The 16,002-nt window shown below is 47.1% G+C and overlaps 1 protein-coding gene and 1 pseudogene across 1 annotated transcript in view; one reads left to right on the top strand and one right to left on the bottom strand.

Annotated features, from left to right (window-relative positions):
* Positions 1-16,002, top strand: part of LOC147088186 (Fc receptor-like protein 5) — a 509,517-nt gene that overhangs the window by 66,923 nt on the left and 426,592 nt on the right. The window lies entirely within an intron of this gene.
* LOC147088187 (uncharacterized) lies at positions 1,145-2,147 on the bottom strand (annotated as a pseudogene).

Consider the following 16,002-nt stretch of genomic DNA (forward strand, 5'->3'; position numbering starts at 1 on the left):
CTGTCTGTCTGCGTCTGCATGCCTATCTTTTTTTTGTTCATTGATGGGATGTGGGCGTCGCTGGCTAGGCCTGCATTTAGTGCCCATCCCTAATTGCCCTTGAGAAGATGGTAGTGAGCCGCCTTCTTGAACCGCTGCAGTCCATATGGTGTAGGTACACCCACAATGCTGTTAGGAAGGGAGTTCCAGGATTTCGGCCCAGCGAAAGCGAAGGAACGGCGATACAGGTCCAAGTCAGAATGGTGTGTGGCTTGGACGGGAACATGTAGGTGGTGATGTTCCCATGCGTCTGCTGCCCTTGTCCTTCTAAGTGGTAGAGGTTGCGGGTTTGGAAGGTGCTGTTGAAGGAGTTTTGGCGAGTTGCTGCAGTGCATCTTGTACATGGTACATACTGCAGCCACAGTGCCCCATTGGTGGAGGGAGTGAATGTTGAATGTGGAGGATGGAGTGCCAATCAAGCTGGCTGCTTTATCCTGAATGGTGTCGAGCTTCTTGAGTATTGTTGGAGCTGCACTCATCCAGGCAAGTGGAGAGTATTCCACCACACTCCTGACTTGTGCCTTGCAGATGGTGGAATGGCTTTGGGCAGTCAGGAGGTGAGACACTCGCCGCAGAATTCCTAGCCTCTGGCCTGCTCTTGTAGCTACAGTATTTATATGGCTGGTCCAGTTCAGTTTCTGATCAATGGTAACCCCCAGGATGTTGATAGTGGGTGACTCAGCGACGATAATGCCATTGAATGTCAAGGGGAGATGATTAGAGTCCCGCTTGTTGGAGATGGTCATTGCCTGGCACTTGTGTGGTGCGAATGTTACTTGCCACTTGTCAGCCCAAGTCTGAATGTTGTCCAGGTCTTGTTGCATATGGACACTGACTGCGTCAGTATCTGACGAGTCTTGAATGGTGCTGAACAGTGTGCAAACATCAGCGAACATCCCCACTTCTGACCTTATGATAGAGGGAAGGTCATTGATGAAACAGCTGAAGATGGTTGGGCCTAGGACACTGCCCTGAGGAACTCCTGCAGTGACGTGATGTGATTTAGGTGAATGACCTCCAACAACCACAGCCAACTTCCTTTGTGCTAGGTATGATTCCAGCCAATGGAGAGTATTCCCCTTGATTCCCATTTACTTCAGTTTTACTAGGGCTCCTTGATGCCACACTCGATCAAATGCTGCCTTGATGTCAAGGGCAGTCACTCTCACCTCACCTCTTGATTTCAGCTCTTTTGTCCATGTTTGGACCAAGGCTGTAATGAGGTCAGGAGTTGAGTGGCCCTGGCGGAACCCAAAGTGGGCGTCAGTTAGCAGGTTATTGCTGAGTAAGTGCCTCTTGATAGCACTGTCGACGACACCTTCCATCACTTTGCTGATGATTGAGAGTAGACTGATGGGATGGTAATTGGCCGGGTCGGATTAGTACTGTTTTTGTAGACAGGGCATACTTGGGCAATTTTCCACATTGGCGGGTAGGTGCCAGTGTTGTAGCTGTACTGGAACAGCTTGGCTAGGGGCGCAGCTAGTTCTGGAGCACTTCAGTGCTATTGCCGGAAAGTTGTCAGGGCCCATAGCATTTGCAGTATCCAGTGTCATCAGCCGTTTCTTGACATCACCTGGAGTGAATTGAATGGGCTGAAGACTGGCATCTGTGATGATGCGGACCTCAGGAGGAGGCCGAGATGGATCATCCACTCGGCACTTCTGGCTGAAGATAGTTGCAAATGCTTCAGCCTTGTCTTTTGCACTCACGTGCTGGGCTCCACCATCATTGAGGATGGGGATATTGTTGGAGCCTCCTCCACCTGTTAGCTGTTTAATTCTCCACCACCACTCGCGATTGGATGTGGCAGGACTGCAGAGCTTTGATTTGATCCGAGGGTTGTGAGATCGCTTAGCTCTGTCTATCACATGTTGCTTCCGTTGTTTGGCATGCAAGTAAACCTGTGTTGTAGCCTCACCAGGCTGACACCTCATTTTTCGGTATGCCTGGTGCTGTTCCCAGCATGCTCTCCTGCATTCTTCGTTAAACCAGGGTTGATCTCCTGGCTTGATGTTAATGGTTAAGTGAGCGATATGCCGGGCCATGAGGTTACAGATTGTGGTTAAATACAATTCTGCTGCTGCTGATGGCCCACAGCGCCTCATGGATGCCCAGTTTTGAGTTGCCAGGTCTGTTCGAAATCTGTCCCATTTAGCACGGTGGTAGTGCCACACAACACGGTGGAGGGTATCCTCATCATGAAGATGGGACTTCGTCTCCACAAGGACTGTGCGGTGGTCACTTCCACCAATGCTGTCATGGACAGATGCATCTGCAAAAGGTAGATTGGTGAGGACGAGATCAAGTAGGTTTTTCTCTTCTGTTGGTTCCCTCACCACCTGTCGCAGACCCAGTCTGGCAGCAATGTCCTTTAGGACTCGGCCAGCTCGGCCAGTTGTGGTGCTACCGAGCCACTCTTGGTGATGGACATTGAAGTCCACCACCCAGAGGACATTTTGTGCCCTTGCTACTCTCAGTGCTCCTCCTAATTGGTGTTCAACATGAAGGAGTACTGATTCATCAGCTGAGGGAGGGCGGTAGGTGGTAATTAGCAGGATGTTTCTTTGCCCATGTTTGACTTGATGCCATGAGACCTCATGGGGTCCTGAGTCAATATTGAGGACTCCCAGGGCTACTCTCTCCCGACTGTATACCACGGTGCCACCACCTCTGGTGGGTCTGCCCTGCCGGTGGGACAGGACATACCCAGGGATGGTAATGGTGGTGTCTGGGACATTGGTTGTAAGGTATGATTCGGTAATTATGACTATGTCAAGCTGTTGCTTGACTAGACTGTGTGACCGCTCTCCCAATTTTGGCACAAGCCCCCAGATGTTGGTAAGGAGGACTTTGCAGGGTCGACAACTAAGCTTGTTTATTTCTGTGATACTGTATCCATCTGTCTCTGTCCGTGTGTTACTGTCATGCCTGTCTGTCTCTGTTCGCCTGTCTCTGTCTCTCTTTCTCTGCCTGTCTCTCTCTGTCTGTCTTCGTCTCTGTTTTTCACTCTCTGTCTTGGATATCTCTGAATGTCTATCTCTCTCTTTGTCTCTGTCTGTCTGCCCCATCCTACTGAATCTTTCACTCTCACCCTGTCGCTGCCTGTGCCTCTCTGCCTGTCAGTCTCTGTCTGTCTGTCGCTGTCTGTCTGTCTCTGCCTGTCTGTCTCTGTCAGTGTGACTCTGTTTCTGACTGTCTGTCTCTGTCCCCCTGTCTCTGTACTTCTGTCTCTTTCTCTGTCTGTTTCTGTCGGTCTGTCTGTCTCTGCCTCAGTCTGTATCTGTATGTCATTATGTGGCTGTATCTGTCCGACTGTCACTTTTGCCGTTTGTCTGTCTCTCCCTGTCCGTCTCCACCCATCTGCTTCTCTGTCTCTGTCCCTGTCTCTGCCTGTTTCTGTTGGTCTCTTTATCACTATGTATGTTTCTGTCTGTCTCTGTCGTTTTATTTCGCTGCTACTGTCTCTCTCTGTCATTCTATCTCTGCCCGTCTGTCTCTGTCTGTCTGTGTCTGCAGGTCACTCTAAGCCTGTCTCTGTACCTGTCTGTAAGTGTCTGTTTACCTGTCTTTTTCCATGTCCCGCTGTCTCTGGCTGTTCTGTCTCTGTCTTTAACTCTCTGTCTCTGCCTGCCTCATCCTGTCTGTCTGTCGCTGTCTCTTTGTCTCTGTCGGTCTGTCTCTGTCAGTCTGTCTCTACCTCGGTCTGACTATCTTCCTCTGTCTGTCTGTCTCTTTGTCTGTCTGTCTCTATGTCTGTCTTAGTGTCTGTCACATTCTCTGTCTCTCGGTCTGACTTTGTCTATTTGTGTTTTTCCATCTGTCTCTGTCTGCCTCTTTCTGTCCAACCACGTTAATCTGCCTCTCTCTGCCTGTTTATGTCTCTGCCTGTACCTGTCGGTCTCTTTCTCTGTATCTGTCTGTCTCTGTCTCTGCCTGTCTCTGTCGGTCTCTTTCACTGTCACTCTCTGTCTCTGTACTTATGCCTCTACCCGTCTGTCTCTGTCTTTGTCTACATGCCTCCCTAATCCTGACTTTACCAGTGTATGCGATGCTCGGTCCGTCTGCCTCTGTCCATGTGTCTATCTGCTAGTGTCCGTTCGACTCTCTCTGTCTGAATCATTCTCTGTCTGCCTCCATCTTTGTCTTTCACTGTCTCTTCTACAGGTCTCTGAATTTACGTCATTCTCTGCCTCTTTGTCTGTGTATGTCTATCTCTGTCCGTCTTTCTCTGTCTGTGTCTGTTTTCCTCTGTCCCTGTAACTCGGTATTTCAGTCCCTCTCTGTCTGTATAGACTGTGTCCATCTGTCTCTTCAGTGTGTCACTGTTTCTGACTGTCTGTCTCTGTCCAATTGTCTCTGTCCATCTGTCTCTTTCTCTGACTCTCTCTGCCGGCCTCTGTCTCAGCCTCTGTTTGTCTCAATCCATTTGTATTTTTCTGTCTGTCTCTGTCGCTGTCTGTCTCTGTCTGTCTGTTTCTCTCTGTCTTTCTCTGTCCGTCTGTTCCTCTCTGTGTGTCACTGTCTCTGCCTATTTCTGTTGGTCTATTTCTCTGTATCGGTTGTCGCTTTCTCCGTATATGTCTGTCTCTGTCCTTCTTTCTCTGCCTGTCACTGCAGGTCTCTTTCTTTGCCTCAGTTTGCCTCTATCGGTCCCTAACGAATATTCTCTGTCCATCTGTCTCTGTCCACCTGTCTCTGTCCACCTGTCTCTTCCTGTCTGTCTCTGTCCATCAGCCTCAATCTGTATCTGCCTCTATCTCTCTGACTCTCTATTTGTCTTTCGCTTTCTGTCTGCCTCTGTCTGCCTGTTGTGAGCTATGGGGGCGGTTTGTGGTGGATGGACAGTATGTGGCCACCAGATGGAGACAAAGTCCCCCTCTCACTCCAACTCAGGTGAAGGCCACACCCACCTCCAGCACACCTGAGGCAAATCTACCCATAGCTCAGGAGTTGAAAAGGCAAACTAGTGCATCTCTTCAGGGCCAGTGCCTGAGAAGAGGGCCAGTGCATGAAGAGAGGGCCAGTGCCTGAGAAGCGGGCGAGTGCCTGAGGAGAGGGCCAGTGCCTGAGGAGAGGGCCAGTGCCTGAGGAGAGGGCCAGTGCCTGAGGAGATCTGGGCCAGGACAGGGCCAGTACCTGAGGAGAAAGCCAAGACAAAGCCAAGACTGCTGTTGGGGCCCAGCTTGCAGCTGCCAAAGGGAGGTCTGCTGTTGAACCCGGGTGGAATATTGTTTAGTTCTGAGAACCTGATGTGATCCCTGGCCCGGCTGAGAAAGCTACAGTGGTAAACTAACCCTGGCTTATTGTTTTTGGGAGAAAACTGATTTAAGGACTGCCTTCCTAACCACCCGGGGCAGGTGATGGTTTTGTTCTACATTTTTCTTCTTGAGCTCATATGTTGTTGGAATTTGCCAGACGTGAAACTTTTTCCCCGTTTTCTAAAAATAAAAATCAGCTGACTGCTGTATTTCATTGACCAATCTTGTGACTGTGCTTGTGTCCTCCATCCCACATCAACACACCCTTCGGTCTAGGTGGTGGTTGATTTCATATGGTGGAGAATGCTGGATTTAGCCCTCTGGTGGCTGGGAGGACAAAGCACACATTGTTCAAAACCCTATGGTGGAGCGATAGAGGCCTATCTACAGGCCTTTGAGAGGACATTCTTAACAGGTGTAGTGTGTCACGAGTTGAAAATTAATTACACTGTGCCTTATCGAGCTGTGAAGAAAGGAATCCCCATACAACTGTATTGTGCCTTTGGACATTTGTCGAGTGACACGAAACACAGTATAGAATGGCATAAAGTAGGAAAAAGCCCACAAAAGTAAAAGCTGAGAATGGAATAACAATCATCGATTATGGGACAGAAGCTTGGCTTAAAATTGAAAAAGCAAGAAAAAGTCATTCTAGAATTTACTACTGCCGCTCTAATTTAGTGAACGATATGAGTAGCATTCTGGATCCAGATGTTTCACTCAGTGAATTGCGGGATTCCTTATCAGAAGTAGAAGAGAAATACAAAAAAAAACTATGGTCTCCAATGCACAACTAGACAAAGAAAAATCTAACCTCGTCTACCAAGTGGATACACTAGAAGTTGATATTGAGGAATTGGAGGAGCAAATGGCAGAGCTATATAGAGAAAATGAGGAAAAATCTAAGGAACTCTAAGATTGAGAATGTGCACACGTAATCTGATCGACTAGAAAATGGCACAGATCTACAAATTCTTGAAATGCAGAGAGATGCGAATAGGCAGTTGAGTGAGTGCAAGTTTAAACTGTCAAAAGCAGAACAGGATATTGCCACTGTTGAATAAAATGTTGCCAGACTCGAGGGACAGGTGCTTCGTTCTATAACAGCAACAGAAAACTCCGACAAAATAGAGGATGAACTAAAAGCAGAAAAGAGGAGGCCGTTTGGTCTGCCTGCGCCCCTTCCCGTAGGTCGGAGCTGAGGGTGGGGGGGGATATGTGAGCTTTGGGGGCGGTTTGTGGTGGATGTACGGCATGTGGCCACCAGATGGAGACAAAGTCCCCCTCTCACTCCAATTCAGGTGAAGGCCACATCAACCTCCAACACACCTGAGGCAAATCTACCCATTAGCTCAGGAGTTAAAAAGGCAAACTAGTGCATCCCTTCTTGGCCAGTGCCTGAGAAGAGGGCCAGTGCCTGAGGAGAGGGCCAGTGCCTGAGAAGTGGGCCAGTGCCTGAGGAGAGGGCCAGTGCCTGAGGAGAGGGCCAGTGCCTGAGAAGTGGGCCAGTGCCTGAGGAGAGGGCCAGTGCCTGAGGAGAGAGCCAGTGCCTGAGGAGAGGGCCAGCGCCTGAGGAGAGGGCCAGTGCCTGAGGAGAGGGCCAGTGCCTGATCCAGCCCCTGAGGAGAGGGCCAGTGCCTGAGGAGAGGGCCAGTGCCTGAGGAGAGTGCCAGTGCCTGAGGAGAGGTCCAGCCCCTGAGGAGAGTGCCAGTGCCTGAGGAGAGTGCCAGTGCCTGAGGAGAGGTCCAGCCCCTGAGGAGAGGGCCAGTGCCTGAGGAGAGGGCCAGTGCCTGAGGAGAGGGCCTGGACAGGGCCAGTACCTGAGGAGAAAGCCAAACAATGCCAATACTGCTGTTGGGGCCCAGCTTGCAGCTGCCACAGGGAGGTCTGCTGTTGAACCCGGGTGGAACATTGTTGAGTTCTGAGAGCCTGATGTGATCCCTGGACTGGCTGAGAATGATCCAGCTGTAAAGTAACCCTGGCTTATTGTTTTTTGGAGAAAACTGATTTAAGGACTGCCTTCCTAACCACCCGTGGCAGGTGATGGTTTTGTTCTTCATTATTCTTTTTGAACATCATATGTTGTTGGATTTTGCCAGACGTGTACTTTTTTCCCCCGTTTTGTAAAAATTAAACACAGCTAACTGCTGTATTTCATTTATAATGTTGTGACTGTGCTTGTGTCCTCCATCCCGCATGAAAACACCCTTCGGTCTAGGTGGTGGTTGATTGCACTGTCTATCTGCCTGTATCTGGCCATCTGACTCTGTCAATCTGTCTTGCCTTTCCTATCTCTGTCCTTCTGTCTATGTACCTCTGTCACTCTTTGTCTGTCTCTGCATGTCTGTCTCTGCCTATGTCTGTCTGTGCCAGCCTCTACCAGTGCTGTCTCTGTTTCTATCTCTGTCTTTTTTTCATCCTGGCTCTCTCGTTCTGTCGCTGTCTGTCTGTCACTCTCTGTCGCTGTCTCTGCCCTGTCTCTGTCGGTTGCATTCTCTGCCTCTGTCTCTCTCCGTCTGTCTCTCTACAGCTCCCTCTGTCGATGTATCTGTCTTTCTCTCTCTCTCTCTTTAACTGTCTGCTTCTACCTGTCCGTCTCTGTCTCGTTGACTCTGTCAGTCTGTCTCTGTCTCGTTGACTCTATCGTTCTGTCTCAGTCTCTGCCTCTCTGTCAGTTGGTCTCTGTCTGCCTGTCTCTGTCTGTCTTTCTCTGTATCTGTCTCTTTATCACCCTCTTTGTCTGTCTCTCGGGCTGTCTCTGTCTCTTTGTCGCCTTCCATCTGTCTTTGTCCTTCTGTCTCTTCCCATCTGTCTGTGCCCGACTTCTCTTTCTGTCTGCCTCTGTCTCTGTGTCTCTGGCTTTCTGTATCTTTCCCCCTTTCTCTGTCCAACCATCTCTTGTCTGTTTGTCTCTCCATTTAAGTCTGTACCTGTCTGTCTTTGTCTTTGCCTATCTCTTACTCTGTCTGTCAGCCTCTCTCTGTCGCTACCGATCTGTCTGTGCCTCTGCCAGTCTATTTCTCTGTCACTGTCTCTCCCTGTCTGTCACTGCCTCTGTCTTTCACTGTCTCTTTTATGTCTGTCAATATCTCTGTCTGTCTGTCTTTGTCTCTTTGTCTCTGCCCATCGTGTCTCTGTCTATTTGTCTGTATATGTCTGTCTCTGCGTTTCTCTGTCCATGCCTGCATATATCTGGGCCAGTCTTTGTTTCCATCATTGTATTGATGTTTATGCTTGCTTTTCCATTTTCTCTGTCTGTCTGTCTGTCTCTGTCTGTCTGTCATTAATGGTCACATACGCTGCCGTGTCTCTGTCGTGCTCTTTCTCTGTCTCAATCACTGACCTTCTGCCTTTGCCCGACTCTCTGTGTCTGTCTGCATTTCTCTCTAAGTCTGTCTTTGTCCCTGTCTGTCAGTCTCTGTCCATCTGTCACTATCTGTGTCCCACTGTCACTGTCTGTCTCTGTCTCTGTTTCTGTATTTCACTCTCGGTCGCTGCCTGTCTCTGACTGTCTGTCTGTCTCCATCTTTTTGTCTCTGTCGATCTCTCTCTATTTATCTATACCTCTCCGCCTGTCTCTGTCTGTATGTCTCTGTCAGGCTGTATCCACCTCGGTATTTCTGTCTTCCTCTGTCTCTCTGTCTCTGTATTTCTGTCTCTTTGTCTATCTCAGTTTCTGTCTATTTGTCTGCCTCTCGGTCCACCTCTGTCGCTTTGTCTCTGGCCGTCTGTCTCTTCCCATCTGCCACTGCCCATCTGTCTCTGTCTCTTTCTCTTTGCCCATCTGTCTCTTTCCGTCCATCTCCGTCTGCCGGTCTCTCTCTGTCTATCTCTCTCTCTGCCTGTTTCTGTTGGTCTCTTTCTCTTTCATTGTCTGTATCTGTCCTTCTGTCTCTGCCAGTCTTTCTCTGTCTTTTGTGCGTCTCTATGATTCTATAAACATTTTTTTATCCATGTCTCTTATTCTCTGTCCATCTGTCTCTGTCGGTTTGTCTCGCTCTGTCTCTCTCTTTCTCTTTCTCTCTGTGCCGTTCTCTGGCTCTGCATCTCTCTGTCTCTATCCGTCTGCATCTGTCGTTCTGTTTCTGTCGGCGTCTGTCTCTGTCTGTCTGCCTCTCTCCTTCTATCTCTGTCCATTTGTCTCTCTTTGTCTGTCTCCATCTCCTCCTGTTTCTGTCAGTCTCTTTCGCTGCATCAGTCTGTCTCTGTCCTTCTTTCTCTGCCTATCACTGCAGGTCTCTTTCTGTACCTCAGTTTGTCTCTGTCGGTCGCTACCGAACAGTCTCTGTCCATCTGTCTCTGTCCGCATGTCTCTGTCCATCTGTCCCTTCCTGTCTGATTCTGTCCGTCGGCCTCAATCTGTATCTGCCTCTATCTATCTGACTCTCCCTTTGTCTTTCGCTTTCTGTCTGTCTCTGTCTGTCTGTCTATCTGCCTGTATCTGGCCATCTGTCTCTGTCAATCTGTCTCGCCCTTCCTATCTCTGTCCTTCTGTTTATGTAACTCTGTCACTCTTTGTCTGTCTCTGCATGTCTGTCTCTGCCTATCTCTGTCTGTGCCTGGATCTATCAGTGCTGTCTCTGTTTTTATCTCTGTCTCTGTTTCTATCCTGTCTCTCTCTGTCTGTCGATTTCTGTCTGTCACTCTCTGTCGCTGTCTCTGCCCTGTCTCTGTCGGTTGCATTCTCTGTCTCTGTCTCTCTCCGTCTGCCTCTGTACATCTGCCTCTGTCGCTGTCACTGTCTTTCTCTGTCTCGGTCTTTAACTGTTTGCCTCTGCCTTTCTGTCTCTGTCTCGTTGACTCTGTCGGCCTGTCTCTGTCTCGTTGGCTCTGTCGGTCTGTCTCAGCCTCTGCCCCTCTGTCTGTCGGCCTCTATCTGTCTGTCTCTGTCTGTCTTTCTCTGTGTCTGTCTCTGTATCAATCTCTTTGTCTGTCTCTCGGGCTGTCTCTGTCTCTTTGGCACTCTCCGTCTGTCTCTGTCCTTCTGTCTCTTCCCTTCACCCTCTGCCAGACCCTCTCTTGCCATCTGTCTCGGTCTCTGTATCTCTGGCCTTCTTTCTCCTTCCACCTTTCTCTGTCCGTCCATCTTTGTCTGTCTGTCTCTCTATTCAAGTCTGTACCGGTCTGTCTTTGTCTTTGCCTGTCTCTTACTCTGTCTGTCAGCCTCTCTCTGTCGCTACCCATCGGTCTGTGCCTCTGCCAGTCTATTTCTCTGTCACTGTCTATCCCTGTCTGTCACTGCCTCTGTCTTTCACTGTATTTTTCATGTCTGTCAATATCTCTGTCTGTCTGTCTTTGTTTCGTTGTCTCTGCCCATCCTGTCTCTGTCTTTTTGTCTGTGTATATCTGTCTCTGCGTTTTTCTCTCCATACCAGCATATATCTGGGACAGTCTTTGTTTCTGTCTCTTTATTGCTGTCTATGCTTGCTTTTCCATCCTTCTCTGTCTGCCTGTCTGTTTCTGCCTGCCGTCATTTACTGTCGCTTACTCTGCCATGTCTCTGTCGGTCTTTTTCTCTGTCTCAGTCTCTGTCCCTCTGCCTTTCCCCGACTCTCTGTGTCTGTCTGCATTTCTCTCTAAGAGTGTCTTTGTCCCTGTCTCTCAGTCTCTGTCCATCTGTCACTATCTGTGTCCTGCTCTCACTGTCTGGCTCTGCCTCTGTTTCTGTCTTTAACTGTCTGTCACTGCCTGTCTCTGACTTTCTGTCTGTCTCCGTCTCTTTGTCTCTGTCGATCTCTCTCTACTTATCTATATCTGTCCATCTGTCTATGTTTCTATGTCTCTGTCAGGCTGTCTCTACCTCGGTCTTTCTGTCTCCCTCTCTCTCCCTGTCTCTGTATTTCTGTCTCTATGTCTATCTCTGTGTCTGACTATTTATCTGTCTCTCGGACGGCCTCTGACACTTTGTCTCTGACCGTTTGACTCTTTCCATCATCCACTGCCCATCTCTCTCTTTCCATCTGTCTCTGTCTCTTTGTTTTTGCCCTACTGTCTCTTTCTGTCCATCTCCATCTGACGGCCTTTCTCTGTCTACCTCTGCCTCTGCCTATTTCTGTCGTTCTCTTTCTCTTTCCCTGTCTGTATCTGTCCTTCTGTCTCTGCCAGTCTTTCTCTATTTTTGTGCGTCTCTATGATTCTATAAACATTATTTATCTGTATCTGTGATTTTCTGTCCATCTGTCTCTGTCCGTGTGTCTCTCTCCGACTCTCTCTTTCTCTTCCTCTCTCTGCCAGTCTCTGACACTGCATCTGTCTGTCTCTATCTGTCTGCATCTGTCCTTATGTTTCTGTCGGCGTCTGTCTCTGTCTCTCTGTCTCTCTCCGTCGATCTCTGTCCGTTTGTCTCTCTCTGTCTGTCTCCGTCTCCTCCAGTTTCTGTCAGTCTCTTTTGCTGTATCAGTCGTCTCTGTCATTCTGTCTCTGTCTGTCGCGGCTGTTCTCTTTTTCTGCCTCCATCTGTCTCTGTCTCATTTCTTTCACTGTTTGACTCTGTCTCTTTGTCTCTTGTCTATCTGTCTTTATCTGACTCTCTAGGAAGTTCTGTCCCTGTCATTCTTTGTTTATGCCTGTCTGTATTCTAGCTGTCATCCTCTCTCTGTCCCGGCCCATGTCTGTGTCTCTGCCTGTCTATGTACCTGTCACTGTCTACCTCTGCATGTTACTGCCTCTGTCTTTCATTGTATGTCTCTGTCTCTCACTGCATCTGTCTGGCTGTCTTTGCCTCTTTGTCTTGGCCCCTCTTTTCTCTGTCTTCTGGCTCGGCCCGTCTCTCTCTGTCTTTCTCTCTCTGTCTTTTTGTCTCTGCATGTCTCTCTCTCTGTGCATGTCTGACCGCCTCTCTCTGTCCCTGGCCATCTGTCTCTCTCTCTCTCTGCCTGTCTATACCTCTGAATCTGTCTATCCCTGTCTGTAACTGCTTCAGTCTTTCAATTTCTGTCTCCTGTACGATAGAGTTTACCTGTAGGATTTAGTAAACATTATTAACATTCTACAACCATTTTTATATAACTATAAAATGTGAAATTGTATGTTAAAAACCTAAAATGCCTGTGTAACTGGCGAATGGCTGAGACCAAAGCAGGATGGGAAAATTATGCCAACCTGACTAAAAACCTCTGTTTGAAATGACTGAAGTATGGAATGCAGTGCTAAAGAAACACGGTGACTGTCAGGGACATGGGTTTCGGTAATGTTATGGGGAAGTGATAAGAGCTATAGGAGAGAGAATGGAGTTGGAGCCTTCATTTTAAGCAGCAGAAAAATAAACTCTTTACAAAACACCTCAAGGATGTTCTGTAAAGTGAAGTTCTTAGATAAGGTTAATTTGTAATGCACAGAAAGAGGCTGAGTGGAACTAACGAGGTCATCAGATCATTGTTAAGAAAAGGGGAGGTAATCATAGACCGTACTTGTGAAGGTCAGAATGGTGACACAGCCCAAGCAGCTGCAAGTTGCTATGTATTTTGAAGGGGTAAGAAAGGTACAAAGGAACAGCTATTGAACACTGGAAGCAGCGCAACACCAGAGGATGAGAAGCTTCAGTCAACAGAACAGAGCAAGAGAGTAAAGAGACCGCGCCACAGTCACTCAGAAGGAATGCCGGATTTCATGAAACAGACTGCGACTATCGTCTGGTGAAGTTTTACTTCTTTCTACTGGATGTTTAATACTTAATAAACCTCGTTTACTTACACACAATATACCTGGACCCAGAGTGGTTTGTGTAGCCATGGACTGTTTTACTGATACACAATGTACCTGGACCCGGAGTGGTTTGTGTCGTCACAGACTGTTTTACTGACACACAATGTACCTGGACCCGGAGTGGTTGGTGTAGTCACGGACTGTTTTACTGATGCACAATATACCTGAACCCAGAGTGGTTTGTGTAGTCACGGACTGTTTTACGGATACCCAGTATAACTGAACCCAGTGTGGTTTGTGTAGCCATGGACTATTATACTGATACACAATATACCTGGACCCGGAGTGGTTTGTGTAATCATGGACTGTTTTACTGATACACAATATACCTGGACCCAGAGTGGTTTGTGTTAACATGGACTGTTTTACTGATACACAATATACCTGGATCCAGAGTGGTTTGTGTAGTCACGGACAAATTATTATAAAGAGCTTCTGAAAGCTACAGATTGGTGGCCAACGTGGGGGTGTGATGTTTTACTGAAACCAGATCTATTGTACATAAGGCAGGAGCTTGGATTTTTGCTTAGATTTTCGTCTGATCAACGAAAGTCCTGGTGGAAAGTTAGGTTATCTAACATATTGTTTCTCTTTTACGTACAGCAAGATGTCATGTGAGAATATTTTTGCAGACTTTGAAATGGTTAATGAAGATGTGCGGGAATGTACAGTTACAGTTGTTAGTAGAATAATGTCTATCAAATGTTAAAACCAAGTCAGAGGACAATCAGGATAAATTAGAAAAAGACAAGCTACGGCAGATAGAAGAGAATCTAACGTTAACGGAGGTAACAAAAACGTTAACGGGCGAGAAGTCAAACTGGGAAAAAGAGGCTGTAGAGTTAAAAAGTAAGATTTATGTTCTTCAGTGCCTGGTCGATGCTTCGACAGCAATAATTCAGCAACAGAGCATTAATACAGTTCAAGCCAGCACTGCAATGCAGAACCTTGAGGAGGCTTGCTGTCAGGTAGGCTCCTAAACAAAAGACAATGAACATCTTACCAGAAAATTAAATGGTTCACAAAAAACCCTAAGAGAGGCTCTTCAGCACCCCCAGATGGAGTCGGACCACTGACAGTTTCATATTAATATACAGCAGTTGGAAAACCAGTTGGGTAAACAACGGGCTGTAATAGCGGCGCAAGAATGGCAGTAAGCATGGTACGGTTGATAGATTGTAAGAAATGGAAGAAACGTTTAACCGAGGCCTCGGATGTTGGAATTCATCAAACAACATTTTGCAGAAAACGACGGTGGAAAAATTAACATTTGGAGATGGTGTGGATTGAACACAGTACCTTACCATGGAGCTACATCCGCAACTAGTGTTTTGCTGTATTGAAGGATAGAAGGACTGGCAGCCTTATCTTTCTAATCTTCCTTTGTGTTCCAAGGCTATGCTGAAGTAGGAGCACCTGATACAACTGAGTGAAGAGAAGAATTCTGGGCTGGTCAATCCGAGAACAGAGAAATGAAAACGAAGAGTTGGGGAATTTTTTGGCCTCTTCCCTCTAGGAAAAAGTAGAGTGAGTGGAGAGCTCACATCGGCCTTTATCATTATGGAGGGGTTAAAATCATAGAATATTACAGCACAACAGGGGCCATTCAGCCTGACGTGCCTGTGCCGGCTCTTTGAAAGAGCTTACCAATTTCATCCAACACCCCAGCGTTTTTCCAACAACGCTGCGAATTAGTTCCCTTCAAACATATGTCTAATTGCCGTTTGAAGTTGCTGTCGAATCTGACTCCACTACCTTTTTAGGTAATGCGTCCCCGCACTTTAAAAACATCTGTGTGGCAATATATATTACATGTATGACGTCTGGTTACTTGTCAGAGGAATTAGTTTCTCTACCTGCTCTATCAAATCCCTTAATTATTATGCATATCTCTATGAAGCAACCCTTATTGGCATAGGGTCAAGCAATCTGAGAGTTAAATGCGTGGCTCAAAGAGTGGTGTGTGAAAAGCGGTTTTAATTCATGGGACACAGGCACCAGAACTGAAGAATGAGAGATCTGTTCCATTGGGACGGGCTCCACTTATACCGGGCTGGGACCAGCATCCTGGCGAATCGAATAACTGGGGTTGTAGATAGGGCTTTAAACTAAAACAAGGAGTGGGAAGGATGAGTTGTGGGGAAATTTGGACATCTAAAGAGAAAAGTCAAGGCCACACAGCAATGTAGTGATTGGGTAAAAATAAGCATAATGTAACAGGAAGGGACAGAATTTAATGGTACCACTGCAGAAGAGAATAAGTTCAAAGCTGGGAATAGTGGTCAAAAATTAAAATAAACCTTCTTTATCTGAATGCGTGAAAGATTCGTAACAAGATAGACGAATTAATGGCACAAACAGAGATAAATGGGTTTGCTCTAATAGCCATTACAGAGATATGGTTGCATGGTGGCTAATGTTGGGAACTAAATGTTCCAGCATAATTGACGTTTCTAAAAGACAGCCAGAGGGGAAACGGAGGGGGAATGGCCCTCCTAATTTCAAGATGGCATAAGGAAAGTAGTGAGAAAGTAACTTGGCTCAGAAGATCAGAAAGTAGATTAAGTATGGGTGGAGATAAGGAATAACAAGGGACAGTAAACACCCGTAGGTGTAACATTTAGGCCACATAGGAGTAGCAATACCGTTGGACAGAATATTAATCAAGAAATAGTAGGAGCTTGCAACAAATGTAATGCAATGATATTGAGGGATGGTAATCTTCATATAGACTGGGGAAATCAAATTAGCAAAGGTAGTCTGGAGAAGGAGTTCATGGAATGCTTTCGGGACAGTTTCCCAGAATAATATGTTATGGAATCAACCAGGGACCAGACTGTTTTAGATCTTGTATTGTGTAATGCGACAGGGTTAATAAGCTGTCTCATAATAAAGGATTCTGTGGGGCAGAGTGATCATAATATGATGGAATTTTACATTACTTTTGAGATGGATTTGCCTGAATCGGAAACTAGAGTTTTAAACTTAAATAAAACCA

Source organism: Somniosus microcephalus, unplaced genomic scaffold (genome assembly GCF_052327205.1).
Source record: "Somniosus microcephalus isolate GS21.2 unplaced genomic scaffold, FLI_Smic_1.0 unresolved_chr5, whole genome shotgun sequence".
Taxonomy (NCBI): Eukaryota; Metazoa; Chordata; class Chondrichthyes; order Squaliformes; family Somniosidae; genus Somniosus; species Somniosus microcephalus.